This window comes from Lichenostomus cassidix, chromosome 24 (genome assembly GCF_008360975.1).
Source record: "Lichenostomus cassidix isolate B80296 chromosome 24, HeHo_3.0, whole genome shotgun sequence".
Classification (NCBI taxonomy): Eukaryota; Metazoa; Chordata; class Aves; order Passeriformes; family Meliphagidae; genus Lichenostomus; species Lichenostomus cassidix.
The window spans coordinates 6089142-6105892 of record NC_139504.1 but is presented as its reverse complement, the minus strand read 5'-3'; the positions used below and the strand labels follow the sequence as shown (position 1 = coordinate 6105892).

At 54.6% G+C, this 16751-nt stretch overlaps 1 long non-coding RNA gene across 1 annotated transcript; it reads right to left on the bottom strand.

Annotated features, from left to right (window-relative positions):
- Nucleotides 1-9388: 9388 nt before the first annotated feature.
- Nucleotides 9389-12246, bottom strand: LOC146427602 (uncharacterized). The gene is made up of 3 exons (XR_014856387.1): nt 11389-12246; nt 10765-10895; nt 9389-10414 (listed from the first exon to the last, which is right to left on the bottom strand). It is a non-coding gene; the product is annotated as an uncharacterized LOC146427602 (long non-coding RNA).
- Nucleotides 12247-16751: the final 4505 nt, after the last annotated feature.

Genomic DNA, 16751 nt, shown 5'->3' with positions numbered 1-16751 from the left:
CACACCCTGGGGACAAGGACGACCATGAATGCCATGCCAAGGGCCACCAGGAAAGGCCACACAGTGCTCTGCCTTGTGAGTCCAGAGCCTCCAGATGGAAAGGTGGCTGGAAATGCCTCCATGCAGCACAGGAGTTCACCTGTGAGCTCTTGCAGACAGGAGCAAACCCACACACCCCCTGAGAGCACAGAACTCAGGATCACTGCTGCTAGAGAGAAACACAGCAGGTCCCTTTATCTGTGCCCATTTATCTGTCCCCAAATCCCAACGTCCCTGTGACAGAGGGGGACACTCTGACCAGGCAGTGGAGGTAGGCAGCCCCCCAAAGAGGGGGTCTGCATGGCTGGGAGAGCCACAGAGCCACGTGAGGAGCAAACCCTTGGGCAGACACTGTGCCTTGGTGAGCTCCTGCAGCAGCCAGAGCGACCACAGCAGGACAGAAATCTCCCTCCACCCCTGGAAAACCACAGCTGGCTGCCAGAGCCCTCCAGAACAGGACTGCAGGAGCCTTGGGGATGCAGGAGCTCAGCCCAGACACACACCTGCAGCTCCCAATTTCCCAGAGCATGCTAGAAGAACCTCTGCCCATTGTAGCAGAGCGATGCTGCTTGTCCCCACCTGTGGCTCCCTCCAGCAGCTCCTGCCACTCTGATGTCACACCCAGGGCCAGGAGGAGCACGAGAAGTGTCTCAGGGCCCTTCCTGCTGGTGCCACGCTGGCACTTGTCAGAGCCAGCAATGGCGACACTGTTATTATGCATGGCCTCAAAGCCCATTCAAGGCACTGAAAGATGAATTATGTTTCATTTATATCAAAGAAGCAATCTCAGAGCCCATTTGTGATCAAATTTGCTGTCAGAGAAACTTTGCTTTATCTCATTACATCTGATATCTCTTGGCTTCTTGTCCTTGAGACTATTAAAGTTTAATGTCAAATTCGAGATGAAATGGAATTGTTGCTGTATCATCTCATCAGGACCCGGTGCGCCCCGTCCATCCTCACCAGCCTGACAACTCATCACACCAGGGCAGCTGGGGAGAGCAGGGTGAGGGAGGAAGGCCCTGTGGGTGTGAGGAGGGTGAGCACAGCACCCGAGGGACATCCTGACAGCACCCGAGGGACATCCTGACAGCCAGGGCAGTTTGGGGCTGAGGGGCAGAGCGATGGTGAGGGCACAGCCATCACCCCGCTGTGGAGCTCAGAGCCACAGCTCAGGCAATCCCAGGCCTGGAATTCATCAAACACGCTGCACTTTGGTCCTTTGGAGACCAAGCTGAGCCCACAGCACAGTGAGGGGTTTGAAATGCAGAGCCAGGCTGGAAAACAGACCTCTTTGAGGTGAAACATCCTCTTGGAATCATTTAGTCTCTCCGCAATCCTGCTTCCTGCAAAGACTAAACACCTTTGATGATGGGCTTTAGTGGAATCCCTGGAGAATTCCCTGGAGCCAGCCCATTCAACCTCCTGAAAACGCCGTGCAGAGGGCTCTGCCGGGTCCAGATGAAAGCCAGTCCTCCTGCACTGATCCACTAAAGCATCCAGAGCCAAGCACACTGCGATTTTCCAGGAAAATAACTCCCAGGTGCTGCTGTCCCACCTCTCCAAACACAGACAGTGGAGCTCCTGGCAGCACTGAGAGGGAAAGGGCAGCAGTAGAGCAGGGTTTGGGGAGGGTGGGACACAGGGAAGGACGGGAAGAAGCAGTGACTCCCCAGTTCCTCGGGACACAAACTCCACAGATCCCAGCATGGGGACACTGGCTCAGGGCAGAGAACACACTCGGGGGGGAAACTCAGAGAAGAGTCAGTGTTTCCCTGGGAAATCTGCTCCTGAGAAGGAGTTATTATCCATCACGGCAGAAAAAAGGAAAAATGCGATCAGAAACCTCCTGACAGTCACTCACACAATGTCAAAGCCCACTGCAAAAGCAGGCGAGCAGCACAGAGCCCTGATGGGGCGAGTTCTCCAGGTACCCTCTCGTTTTCAGGTGCCCAACCTTCGACTCTCTGGCTGGGAATTTCAAAGGAGCTGAGGGACACAGAGGCACAATTCCTGCCTCATTGCAAAAGTCTCAAGGAGTTCAGTCTCTGCAGATTAACAAAGGGAAGGTGATGAGGTGACTTGATCAAAGTCTTTAAATACCTACACAGAGAACAAAAAAAATTGATAATAGAAGGCTCTTCAGTCTAACAACAAAGGTGGAAAAAACCCCAGTGCCTGGGAACAGGAGGATGAAATATCAGGAGATGGGCAAGAGATCTCAGCACCCAGAATGCTGTAACCACAGTGGGATGTTTAGGTAGGAAACCTCTCCCCACTAAAGGAAAAGCACATCAGGGAACTCCTCCAGTCCCTGTTACACAGGATGGGCAGCCAAAAGCAGCCACTCTCCAGCTGAATAATTTATGGGAGAAGCGATTCCTTGTGGAGTGCTGGCTGACCAGACCTCCCGGGGATATAAATCAGGACACCTCTGTCCTGGTGGCTTCAGGCACTGATGGAAGCCAGAGAGAGCTGGGCCAGACCGAGGGGCCACTTGGCTGGAAGTGACCCTGGGCCAGTGAATCATCCCAGACATCCCCCAAGCCCCTCGGCGCCCAGCCTTCCTGCGGAGATCAGCTCCTGTGATTTGTGTCCTGTGGGTCAAACCCTCCCCTGCTCACCCTGTCAGCAGTGTGGAGAGGCAGCAGAGAGGCCAAGGTGGGGAGCCAGGGCTGCAGCCATCATCTCCAGCCACATTTCCCTGGAGGAACCGAGGTGTGTGCAGGTGGATGTGTGTTTAACCAACACCCAGAGCTTTGCCTTCCAGCCCAGCTCCTTCCATCCGTAATTTCAGAGAGACACACGGATCCATCCCAGGAGGGAATTCCCAAGGGAGCAGCAGTGTTATATGATCATCACACCCTTCAGGAGCTGAATCCCACCGGCACCCAACACAGCCCAGCCCCTGATCCGCAGAGCCCCACCGCCCCGGGATTACCGAGGGCAAAACCGCCACGGATAAACACAAACTCCTTTCTTCAAAGCGCCAAGCGGCTTTTCCAGCCTGGGCTAAACCTCTGGCATCAATAGCCACTAAACACATCATCATCCACACTTAAAAGAATCAACAGCAGCCTTCATTAGGGCAGCAGGCAGGGGCCAGGGCTCTGCTTTTGTGCTTTTCTGGGTTTAATGGGTTAGTTATGGCACTTTCAAAATGAATGAACTCCGAGCCCAGAGCCCCCAGCTCAATTGTCAGTTATTGCTGGCAGTTTATCAGCATTAACTGATTAGGCTCAGGATGATGGATGCCCCTGCCTGTGCCTGGTGAGGGCCGAGGAGCTGCAGCCTCTCCCTCGGTTCCTCTGTCACCCAGCAGTAATTGCCAGCTCTAATTCCCCACCACCACCACCTCCAGCAGCAGCTTTTGTTTTCATCCTCTCGCAATCACAGAGAAGTCATAATAATAAAATAAAATTCAAATGAGAGGGAAGCTCAGCCCCGGCAGAATTTAATTGATGATCATTACACTTTGGAATCTAAACTCTTTTAATTTCATTGTGTTTCACGGAGATGAATTATGAAATTACGGCTGGCCAATTACTGATCCTGCCTGGGCTTTGTGTGCCTTCCCACTCCTCCTGCCCCTCCAAACACACAACTCTTTCCTTCAGCAAAGATTGGTGAGAAGAGGGAAATGCTGCCATTTATCCCTAGAACTTCTTCCCACTGGGGAAAGGCGCAGAGTGGGGAAAAAAGAAGGGTTGAGGTGTTTAACCCACTGGTTTCCCAGCAGGAACTGGGGATGGTGACTTCTATGGATCCTCTGCCCTGCTGCCACCAGGGGAGGAGCATCCTGAGGATGCCCAGGGATGCCAGCATCAGCCTCTGCATCCCAGAGGTGGCACTGGAACAGCTGGCACTTGTCTGCAGGGACATCACAATGGCCTTTTTAAGGGGCTGGCCCAGAGGGAGACTTGGGAATCAAGGCCACTCTCAGTGTGGTGACACAGGAAATGTCCCCAGCATGCCCACAGCCCTCGCCAGGGGCTCCAAACAGGCTCAGAAGCCTCTGATGCAGCCCAGCAGACACACAGTGCATCACTCCCGGAACCTCATCCAGGGAAACTTTCAGGCAGCCTGTTCCTCAGGGCCCTCATAAAGGCTCCATGCCTTAAATTCCTCCTTGTTTTGTTTCATTCTCTGCCAGGATTTTGCTGAAAGTGGAGCTTTGCCTGCTGCAGGGAGAGGGAGACGTGCAGACACTCACAGGTCTCTCCCACACTGTCTGCTCCACTCGGGAGCTCCACAGCACCCACTGGGAAGGAGATCAGACTGGGAAAATCCACCCCACAGCCCAGCTCTGTCCCCTCATCCTGCACCTCACCCACCTGGGCACAACTCAGCAGCTCATTTAGAAAATCAAACCAAACACTGGCTGACAAGTGGCTGCAGCGTGGGAGCCAAACACAAACTTATGTCCTGCACTCACTTCCAGTGGGGTTCATTACAGAGCTGTCTTCTCTTTTGGGCTGGGTTTGCTTTTTTCCCCCAGGGCTGAACGGGAAAATAAAGCCTTTGGCAAAACGTCACTGAAAGAAAAATACAGGCCACCACCAGAGCCCCTCCAAATAAATAAATAAGTGGAAAGTGATAAATTTTGGCTGTCTTATAAAGACAGACCAGCATTGCTTATCGGCCACGATGTGACCAGATAGCTGCCTCAGAAAACAGGCGCTGCCCCTGGGTAATGAATGAAAGCAATAAAGGCAAAGTGGCTCCTCTGAGCTATAATTGAGCCCCGCGGTGCTGGCAGAGCTGTTCCCCTCCGCAGGGGCTGCCCCGGGAGGGGTGCAGGGATTGGGGTACCCAGAGCCTCTCCTGCTGCCCAAATGCCACTGCCAGCAGAAAAGCTGCTCCTGCTGCCAGCCAGGATCACAAGGGAGAGCAGGAGGGAGCCCAGGGCTGTGCATCTCCCGATCAACATCCCCGGAGCAGTTCTCCTTAAAGAGGTGTCTATTTAGCACCATTTCCGTCACAAGCGGCTGCTTTGCATTTCTTCTGCCTTTATTAAAACTGATTTTCTATTTGCTCCACACAAGCCGATCTGATTACATTTCCATTTTCCCCTGAAGAGAGGGTCTCTCTCTCTCCTGCAGGAAAATGGAGATGGGGCTCAGCCTCCTGCTCAAGGGCTCTTGTGCCAGGGAGCAGGGCTGAGGAGCAGAGCTGGAGCTGTGAGGAGCTCTGCTCTGCAGCATCCTGCATCTGTTTCCATGGGGACACAGAGGCAGCGATTCGCCAGGCCTGGTCCTGCCTGTGCCTGCAGAAACACCAGCCAGGAGCCACTGTGGCCAAGAAGGTGGATTTGCCTCACACAGATTCCAGGTGAATCCAGGCAGGAGCCAGCTGGGATATCTGTCTCAGCAGGCTGCCCTTCGGCTGGAGCATCTCCACACCACCCCAAACTGCAGCTGGGCATTTTGGGCACCAGCCTTCCTGCTCAGAGGCTTCTCCTCCTTCCCCTCCCTGCTGCCCATACTGCATCCCCACGGGATGTCTCTAAACCCCCATGCCCTGTGTCCCGAGGGGTGCTCAGCTCTGGCAGCAGAGGGAAAGATGCAGGTGCTGATAAATAGGTCAGCAATTCATCCCCCAGCATGACCTGTCGGGGCTGGCAAGGTCCCTGCAGCACCACAAGTGACATTAAAAGCTGCAGCCAAGCACAGGAGCCCTCCTGTTCCTGGCCAGCAGCAAGGGCTGGGAAAGCCTTCGCAGCCCTGTGGCTTCCAAACCCCCTTCCAGCCACTCTGGGATGGAAAACAATGAGTAGTTTGCATTTTGGATAAGGATTTTTAAAATTCATTTAATTAGAAAGCACCCATTAATGTCCCTGTCCTCTACAAGGCTCAAGGCTCTCTCTCCATCTCTGCCTTCCACTCCTCACCAACCTTGTGGAAATCCATTACCAGGAAGCAGCTTTGAAGTCCCAACTTTATTAAGATTGATTCCACCTGCCTCCAGTTTTGACAAGTCCAAAGCAAACACGCAGGGCCACGGGGAGATTTGGTAATAATTACCATCTTTAATTACTACTAAAACATCAATTGCTCTTGTTCAATTAGTATCAGAGATCCAGGCATGGCAAATTTTGTAGCACAAAATAAGCTGAAAATTGATTTCTGAGCACTTAACACAGATCCCAAATTGCAAACCTGATAAGGGGCCCTGGCAGCACATGGGCACCGACAGGGAGGGATGTCACTGATGGAACAGCTCCAGAGCAAGATTGATAACTTGTGAACCTGCATTGTGCACCTGGAGCAGGGGTGATGTGTTAGGAGAGGGGACAGGCTGGTGACAAGGACAGAGGCAAGTGCAGATGGAACCACAGGTGATCCATGGCTGGAAAGAGGGCACAGCACCTCCCCTCTCACACTGCAGTGCCACTCACTGTGCTCATCACGGAGGGTGCAAAAGACTTTCAGGATCATCAAGTCCAACCTGTGCCCAATCCCCACCTTGTCACCAACCCAGAGCACTGAGAGCCACATCCAGTCCTTCCCTGGAGGAACCCACCACCTCTCTGGGCAGCTCCTTCCAGCACCTGAGCATCCTTTCTGTGGAGAAACTCCTCCTGATGCCCAACCTGAGCCTGTTTCCAAGAAAAGCACTGCAAGCCCTTGGAGGATTCACAGCCAGAGCCCCCCAAGACAATGGAGATGTCCCTGGCAGAGAGGGAAGAGGGTTTGTGTGTTCTCCAGCTGCTTCCCATGGACATTCACTGCCAAAGCCTGGCCAGGTCACACCACAGCCATTACCGTCACTAAAAACGATCATTTACACCAGAACATTCCAAAACTGCTCCAGCACTACAGATTCACTCCCAGCCAATGTTTTCCCTTCCATTCCCGGTCAGGAAGAGGAGGAGAAAGGCCTGGTTTGCTCACCCCCAGCACCAGGGAGCAGCTAATTGCTGCAGCAATGGGCAGAGCCATTTGCATAATGAAGCGTGGAAGGGATGTTTAGCTCATGTATTTTTTAGAAGGTTTATCTTTCATTTTATTTAGCTTAAGAAGGGCACGTCACTCAAACCTGGTGGTCATTTATAAAGACATTTCCACCGTGCCTGTGCAGAGCTGTCTCCAGGCCTAAGTGGTGCTCTGACCAGCCCCGAATACTAATGGGAGATTCAACCACACGGGAGGGAGGGATGAGGAAACTGTCGCCAGCAAACTCCCTTCCTGCTATTCCCATGTGCATCTTCATGCGGAAAAATCTCCAGCTCCCCCCTTGTGAGTAGCAGGTTTCTCTGCTCAGCCTCCTGAGCACCATCCCCAGGAGGAAAATGCCAGGCCTGTGGAACAGGTGCCCACAGAAGCCCACGGGCAGGTGGTTGCTGAGAAAACTTTCAGCTGAAACTGCTTAAGGGCTTGATGCAATTTAGAGGGTTGGCCTTTGCTGTAAGCAGGGAGCAGGTGGGTTCTCTGGGCCCCCACCAGCCTGTCCCAGATGTGCCCAGTGCATATTTGGGGGGCTCTGGGACTCTCAGTACCCCCAGGACCACCCTGTCCCACAGAGCAGGAACATCTGGCACCCAGCAGGACCTCCACAACACCTCTCAGCAGCTGCTTTTCCTTTGGCACCCCATGGATTGACCAATGGCCTCCCTGAAACCTCGTGTGACTCAGCACTTCCCCACACCCCAAAAACAGAGCTTTCTCTCACCAAATCCTCGAGCCAAACGGGCAAACAACCGGAAAGTCACGCAGAGGGAGAAGCTGCCCACTTGCTTGGCACATTTCCTCCTCTCTTTCATCTGCTCCCCCTCCCACACCTGCCCACAGCTCAAAGGAGAAGCTCAGCTCGAGTGTTGAAGCCAGAAATGCACCGTGTGGCTCCGTGCCTGCCACAGGTGCCTCCAGGGACATTTTCCATGTTGTCCTTTCTCCCACACGACGCAGCCTCTGTTATTCCTCCCACACGCCCTGAAGTGACCACCTGGCTGTGCCGGGGTGTGGTGATGTGTGGCAGCACTGTGTCACCTGCCAGCACCCCGAGGTGGCCCAGGCACTGCCCAGAGCCTGGCACACCAAGAAACCATTTAAATACATGGATTCAGAGCAGTATTTCTCACATTAGAATTCCCTGGACGCCACTCCGGCCCAGACGGGGCCTACACTCAGGCCTCAACCTCCCCCCCACCAAAACGCACACAATTTTCCTTTTACACAGAATTTCCACATACTTGGATGCAGCTTGGGCCTCCTGCAGCGGCGAGTGTCTCCCAGAGCAGCACAAACAGCTTCCTTGGAGCAAAAATCCTGCAGCACTGGGCTGGGAGGAGGTCACCCCTATTTGAAAACTCTGGACTACCCCAATTCTCCCCTGGTTCTGAGGACAAAACGCAGCTCAGGTGTGCGGCAGGGTTGGATCCCAGCTGGCACCGTTCCCACGCCAGGAGCTCAGCACGCACAGGTGCACCGAGTTGGAGACAGGGCTCCAAACTAATTAGCACACGCACAGCCACTCATTACTATTATTACTATGACATTATTAATTTCCCCACCTCTCATCTGCAGCTTTTCGGTGGCTTCATTTCAATCTGCTTGAGCGTCGGGAGATGGAAATTAAAGCCAGGCGTTTATCCTGGAGTCATGCAGCCCTTCCCTCCTCCTCCAGCCCCACTGCTCCCAGTGCTCCCAGTCTGGGTCACAACTGCCGCCCACAGCCCCAGTTCACCCCAAAAATGGGGATTTGTTCACCCCATAAACGGGGATTTGTTCAGCCAAACAGGGGAAGAGATCTATTTGTTGGGAGTCATTAGCTACTCTGGGCGATCAATCTATTACCATAAACTTAAGCTTCCAGATTCTTTCATTTTAAATGAATTTTCACATCGTATTTCCAAACGAGCTCTGCCTCCAGTCAGCTCCCCTTTATCTAATAAAGCTATGCAAATATTTTGTTATATTTCAATGAAATATGTCAAAAAGTATTACCCAGTGCATTATCTCAGCATCAGCAGGGAGGCTCTGGTCTCTGCCACTGGCTGGCTGTCACTCACTGGGCCCTGAGGTGACAGAGGACGAGTGTCCCCTGCCCCACTGCCACCTCTGTGAAGGTCACCTGGGGCAGGTAGTGGTTCTGTGGGCTCAGGGGGCTTGGAGGGGCAAAAGGGACACAGTGCCAATGGGCAGGTGGTGCCCTGTGCTCCCCAGACATGGGGTGGTGACACTTCCCCACTTCCCCCTGGCACCTGGGACACCTGGAGAAACACCTTGCTGCCCTCGATGTGCAGCAGGGACTGTTCTTCAGTCCTCCCCTTGACCCGTTGTCACCAAGGGACACCATGTGCCAACCTCCCCCAGCCCCCTCTCCCCATCTCAGCACTCGCCTTCATGGATTTATTTTTTTTAAAAGCACTTTTATATTTTTAATTGGTATTCTGCAAACTCGGAGCCTTCCCCAAGGAGCTGGGATGTTTGTCTTCAAAAAAGCCTTTCTTTTCCCAACAAATTTTTTCAAGTACAAATTTTGCTGGCACGGATGAATGAGCTGCCATGTGCCCCCCATGACCTGCCTGGCTTGTCTCCTTCCCAGGCTGGCTGGGAGGGGGAGGAGAGGCAGCAATGCAGCATCTTCCCAGCAGTGAGCCCACCACCCCCTGCCCTCCCCAGACCCCCAGGCAGCTCCTGCCAGGCCCAGGGGTTTGGATCCCAGCTAGGCAAACAGCCACTGCTCCCCCTGCTCCCTCTCTGCTGCGCTGGCACCAAATTAAATAACTGCAACTCCCTTTTTATTCTCCATTTGACAGTAACGTATTGCAAATGCAGCTGGTTTTGACATCCTAATATTCAGGCTTGTATCCCTTGGGATAAACACGTCATCTGTTATCTGAGCAAATGATTTGTACCGGGACAGCAGGGAGCAGGGAAGTGGAGCAGACAGGCGGAGCAGGGCTGGGGCAGAGCTCAGTGCCCAGCCTGGCCATGGTCCGGCCCGAGGCTGGCACAGCATCCCAGCGTCCTGTGCCACCAGCACGGATGTCCCTGTGCCCCGAGCATGGGGTTAACCAGCTTATATCTCACTGCCCTGGGCCACAGCCTTTGCAGGGATCTCTGCCAGCCGGGAGTGTCCTTGTCCCATCCCTACAGGCACAGGGAGCACTGGGAGTTCCAGCTGTGGCTTTCCTGAGCGTGTTTCAGGCAGTAACAGCTCCATCCACTCGCCATTGCTTCCCATGAACGGGCTGGCAGGGCTTAGGTGATATCAAAACCCCATTGATTGTTTTGCTCCGTGTTTAAGGAATAAAAGTGGTGGAGCTTTCCCAGAAATCCTTTGAGCAGCAAGACACAACTGTGGCTCGGGGCTGAGTGCAGAGCAAGCACAGGGGTTTATTTCTCTTCCCAGCACAGCTCTGGTTCTCGCTCTGCAGAGGAAAATGATTGTGGATGTTATTTAATCAAAGGCAGGAGCTGATTCCTGACTATCCGACCTCCTGCTGCACTTGATGGCTGCCCTCCCACCGGCTCTAATCCCGGTATCTGTGTGGTGCCCCAGTGCTCTGCTCCCTCTCCCTCACCCACACCCCCAGCCAGGACCCTGTGCCACTGCCAGGACCTGCTCCCACGTGGACCCCTCATCCACCGGGATGGGATGCCCCTGGAGCATCCTGGGAGCTGCCAGGCATCCTCAGCCCGGGCTCCTCATGGGACACTTCAGGGCTGAGATGATTTCAGCCCAAACTCCCCATCCTGCCAGCCCACACTGCCACCTCACCTTCCCTCCCCACTAGGCTCCGAGGGGGGATTTTGGCATGAGGCTTGAAGGTTTATGTGAAAATCTGCAGGAAGAGGCTTGTTGTCCGTGAATATTCCGTAGGAGGAGATGGATTAGTGACTGAGACGTATCTGAAGGGATTTGTGAGGAATTATTTATGGTGGTAACAAGTAAGCACTCATTTAGCTTATATTATACATTATCCAAACAAGGCGTTGAGCTCTGGAAGTTAAGGCAGTAATGCCACTCCAAATTAAATTCATCAGTGCCTTAATTAAGATCTATATTTAGTTGTTAATTACGGGGAGCGGAGCAGAGGGTGAGATGCTGCACGGGGAGCGGCGCTGCGAGCGAGGAGCACCCGGTGGATGGAGTTTGGGAGGAGAAAGTGAGCTGGAAAGCCCGGGAAGAGGCGAGCGGACACAGCTCCCCTCTCCCTCCTCCCCTGCACCCTCCTCATCAGCGGCTACAGCCGCTTTGATCCCAGAAATCAAACCCCTGTCTGATGGGTGACTGGATGTTATGCTAATCCGGGTTGATTGAGCTGAGATAATTACACTTCATCCAGGTTTCCTGGGAGTTTTGAATAAATATTGATGCACAGCTGTCCCCCCGCTCAGGTACCTGCGCTGGAGAGTTCTCTGCTGGCTCCGGGCTTGCCTTGGGCCGGTGGATGGGCTAGGAATGGGATCAGTGGTGGGACAGGTGACACTGGTGGCCCTCCTGGTGCAGGAATCACATCCAAGCTCTCTTTCAAGGTGCTGTGGGCTCACCATGGCTTGTCCTTATCCAGAACAGCACAGCACCCGGCCAGGGGGCTCTGCGTGTCCTCCTTGATGTGCAGAACCTTCACCGAGGTGTTTTCCAGGGCCATCCCTGCCCAGGATGTGGTGGGAGAGGCACCAGAACCCTGGGTATGCATCCCTGCGATGGGCGAGGGGCAGCAGGAGCCTCTGGCCAGGAGCCATCTGAGCTGCCTCAGGAGCAGGAGACACGAGAAAACAAGGAAATCGAATTATACATTCCTGGGAAGCATTTATAAGCTGTGTGCATTCTTTAATCTTAATTAGAAATCTTAGCAGCTCCTGCCGGCTCTGTAATCAACGCTGGAGCGCGGCTGACCCCCATCGAGCTCACCTTGAGAGTCTGGAGCAGGTATTTGGGGAGGGAGCTGGGGATGGAGCTGGCTCCGTGTGCTGGGGCAGCCTGGGGGTGTGGAGCTGGGATGTGGCAGGGAATGATGAGTGTTTGCTGAGCTCTAATTAAACATCCCGCACTGGCAATTCCAGGAGCCCCTCACCATCTCCTTGCTAGGCTCAGTAACACCCCTGTTTGCAATAAATGCGATTTCCTGGTGCCCCACGAGAGCGGGCAGCTCGGGGAGCAGCGCCGAGCACCGACACGGGAGAAAAGGATGCCGGCGGCACAGGAGCGCCTGGGCTTGCTGGAAAACTGGTGGCTGGATGGGTGTTCCCTGGAAAACACACATTGTCCCCGCCAAGCCACCAGTGCGGTGCTCGCTTGCTCTTCATTAGCGAGAGGATCAACAGCCACCCATTTGCTCTCCGCCGTCCAGCTCGGGCTGAGCAAACCTGGAGAGGGCTGGGCAAACAGGGAGCTGCTGGCCAGGTCTGCAGGGTCACTGCCGGGGGAGAGCTGTGCCAAAACCCCAAAAACCCCGGCGGGACCTGGGCTGTGCAGGACACTGGGCTCGGCAGGGTCCCTCCGCAGCTCTGCGGAGTCCCCTCTGCACCCATCCAGCTCAGCCCTGCAGGGGCTTCTGCTGCTTCCAGTTTGATTCTTCCCCATGGATGATGCAAAGAATGTTTTTCGGGGGGGCAGGAGGGGCTAGCAGAGCCCCCGGACGGTGCCTGCAGCAGTGGTGGAGAAAGGAATGCAGTCCTGCCTCCCCCATCATCCAGGGGGCTCATATGTACCATCATTCCCGTCTTTTGGATGTCTTCCAGGGCTTTTTGCTCTGCCAACCCCTTCCCACTGCGAGCTGTGTGCTTCCCAGCCCAGCCCCTGTGCATGTATATATATTTATATATTTATGTGTGTGTGTGTATGCAGCAGGCACATTCCCAGCGAACACAAACAAACAGAGCTCTCTGTATTTGTACACAGAGCAGGAAACGCTTCCTGCCTGCCTGTGCTTCCCGAGCTGGGGTGGGAGTGGAGCTGGGGCAGTCCTGGTCTGCTGGCCACCACCACTGGGGACTGGTTTTGTGGAATCACAGAATCCCAGAATGGTTTGTGTTGGAAGGGGCATTAAGTCTCATCCAATTCCATCCCTGGCACACCTTCCACTATCCCAGGGTGCTCCAAGCCCTGTCCAGCCTTGGACACTTCCAGGGATGTGACAACCACAGCATTTCTGGGCAGCCTGCTCTTCACCACCTCGGAGTAAAGGGTTTTTTTCCTACTTTTCCTCCGGGAGATCCCACTGGGATGGGCTGCTCCGGTGCCGTCATGGCTCTGCTGGGCACTCTGCTGCTCCAAATTCTACCATTGGTTTCAAGCCTGGGAGTAAACAAAGCAGTGCTAATAAATGACAGACACCATCCTGGCACTCCTCGTGTAATTGCAGTTATTTAATAACCTCCTTGAGGCTTAAGCAAGGCAGCCAAAAATCCTTCCCTCCGAGCGGACAATGCTGGGGCATCGCATCCTGCACCGCCGCTCGCAACTGCTAATGAGCAATAAAGGCCGAGTTTTAGCAATAATTAAAGCTCCCAAGGGCTCCTCGGTGCTGACTGCAGCCACCCTGCACGGCAAGGGGAGCAGTGCCACCCGTGCCACCCATGCCACCCGTGCCATCCCTCCCGGGTCACGGCACAAGGTGCTGGCACATCCCTGACTGCCAGAGCCTTGTCCCGTGCCACCCCGCCCTGCCAGACCTCAGCTCCCCGCCTGGTTTATTTTATCAAGTGCCCTCAGCACCGGCAGGACTCGCCGCTGTGATCTGTTCCATCGATCGGATCTCTTAGAAACTCTCGGGCTAATTAAGTCGTGTCCCTCCCTGCCTGCCGCCGCCAGAGCGCTGCAGGACCCACGCGGTGCCACCCTCCCTGGTGTCCGCAGTGTCCCGTGGCGTGGGGTGTCACCAGGACCCCCCAGCGATGCCACACTGTCCCCTCCAAATGGAGCAGGGGAAGGCGGGATGATTTGTTGACATGTCTGCTTCTGGTCACGATAAAAATAAATAAATAAGGGGGGAGAAAAATTCCTGTGAACATGAGTAATGGCCCAGGAATGAGCAACCCGAGATAAAACTGAATAATAACATGTCAAAAACTACACGATGTGGGTTTTTATTCCCCAGCGGAGTTTCCTTCCTGCTAATCCATCACTGTAGAAGATGCAAGATTACTGCTTTCACAAAAAACTCCGGGAGATAAATGTGAGTAAATTAGGGTTTATTATATTATTTAGGGCAATATAATTTCAAAGGTTCCTTTATTAAATTATTTATGCCCCTGGCGATGGCTCAGCTGGGCAGTGGCCCTCCCTGGTAGCATCCCCCTGTGCCGGGTGGCCGCGGAGGTGGGTGAGGCGGGGACAGTGGCGGTGACAGTCATCGTGTCCCGGCAGCAGGAATGGCAGCCTGGATGGATCCGTAGAGCTGCAGCGTCCTGCCTGCCTCCTGCTCTGCAGCCCTCCGAGGGGTGACACCCCCAGGACATCAGCAAGGGCCAGCAGCCCCCGGGGTCCCCCTGTCACCACTGAACGTGCCACATGCAGTCGTGCCCTGTCCCACTCCCACTCCCGCTGGCACTTAAACAAGGAGTCAGGCGCTTTTCTGGAAATTGCAGCGAAATTGCAGCCCCATCCATAATGAAAGGTTTGTCCTCCGGAGGGGAGGCTGGCGGGAGCCAGCAGTCCTGCTGCAAGACGAATGCAGCCTGTATTTAAACGCGGCGGCGGAGGCTCCCGCCCTGCGCGGCATCTCCACCAGCGCTCGGAGAGGTCAGGCCGGCAGGGAATGGACGGAGGGCAGGACAGGTGAGGCAGGTAGGGAAAGGTGAGCTTTGTCAGGCTGCTGGCAGGAATCTAACGGGAGCAGCGCCGCTCCTCTCTGCCGGGACAGCTCTGTTCCCCCGAGCATCCCGGCTGGAATGCCGCGCGTCCCACGGGAGCTGCGCAGCGCTGCGAGGCGGCAGGACTCCCTCTCGGCCTGGGCGTCCAGCATCCCATGATCGCCAGCCGGCTGTGTCAGAGGGAACGGGCACAGCTCAGGGGCAGGGAGGGATGGAGAAACCCTGCAGAAACAGGGAGCCCAGCGCGCAGCAATCCCCGAGAGATCGCACGGCCACTCCCGGGCAGGGCAGCAGCACCAACCCCGCAGCCACGCCCGCTCCAGTCCCCGCCAGCACGGGCACCGGAGCCGAGCTGGGGCCACCTCGGTGTGCCGTGGGCTCCTGAGCACCGGGAGCTGCCGTGGCATCCCTGCTCGTTAGCTCCCAGCCCCGCCAGCCGGCTAACGAGGCCGGAGCTGACAGAGGAGGATTACCCGCTCCCAGGAAGCCGGCGTGATTGTGTTTACTCCAGAACCTGGGCCGATTTACTTGTCGGTGCGCATCATTAATCTTCTTCTACAATCCCTTCCCCATCTGCTCCCACTTTTTAATGAACTGCCACTTGCCACACTCAATAAAATCAACGCTTTCCCGGGATCGCAGCAAGAGGGGATGCAAGAGGCAAGGCAAGGCGGGAGGGACGGAGATAAAGAGATGCACTTTGCTTTGGGAAGGTGTTTTCTCATCTACATGGGCAAACAGAGCGCAGCAGCTCTCCCTGAGACTCTTTTGGCTGCCTTGCCCCAAGCCAGTCACAAATAACCACATCAGACTGTGCCGAACGCGAGCCATACAACGCCGAGTGTCAGCCCAAGTTTGATCCCAGCTCTGCTGTTCTACACAATTATTTTCAGCGCATCAATACTGCAGGCGGCACCGAGATTGTAGTTTTCCAGCTTGCTGGCAGCTCTGGGGATTCATCCGATATCAGGCTATTACCTTCTGATTACTTTCCTTGGCAGCCAACCCGTTTGGAGCTGGCAAATAAACAATAGGGAAGAGTGTGATGGGGAGCTTAGCTTTCAAATTACACTTTTCAATCATTTGTCACACCAAAGGTATAATGAGTGTTTCATACAAAACTCAAAAGGCTGCGGGGCTGGTGGGGGGGCTTCGCTTAATGTGGAGGGCGCCGGGTTTGGGTGGAGCTCAGAAACTTCATTTCCATTTCTCTGGATTTTTGTTTGTGGACGCGGCCAGCCCAGCTGGGCAGGACGTGTTGGAAAAGCTCTGTGCTGACGGAAAGAGCTGGAAAGCCCAGGGAAGCTGCAGGACAGGACAGGTGCCATCCCAACACACCTGCAGGGACCTCTCTGTCCCTGGAGATGGCGAGGATTGGTGCATCTGCTCTAATTCCTAAGCATATTTTCCTTAACGTTACTCGGGATCAGAAAATCTCATGTTAATGTGAATCTAACGCAGAAATCCATAAGAGCCATTGGATACTAATTAAATGCCATCATTCTATTGATATTCTCGGTGTTTATTGCTCGCTGCAATTAGCGCCGAGCCCTCACTGCCGGGGCACTGCCCCTGGCACGGAGCATCCTCTGCCCCTTCCCGGCACCACCTCCCGCCCTGGACAAAGTTTCCTGCGGCAAGCTGGGAGGAGAAGCTGCTCTGGGAGTCAGGAAGCTGCTGGCTCGCCCTCAGCATCCTCCCCCGAGCTGTTTCAGCCCTGTCTCCTCCTCAGGCTCGCAGTCCCGCTGCCCACATGTCAGACGAGAGCAAGGAATAGAAATCGCTCCTTAAAGTTCACAACCCGTCACTCCGGCTTTCAGAAATACAAGCAAAAATGGCAAAGCAGTAGGGGGAAAATCCATTTCTTTCGAGATGATCTTTCCCTGGAACATGTCCTGTTGATCTGCAGTCAGGGAAAGGCGAGTGTGTTTGTCTGAGATAGGGGAA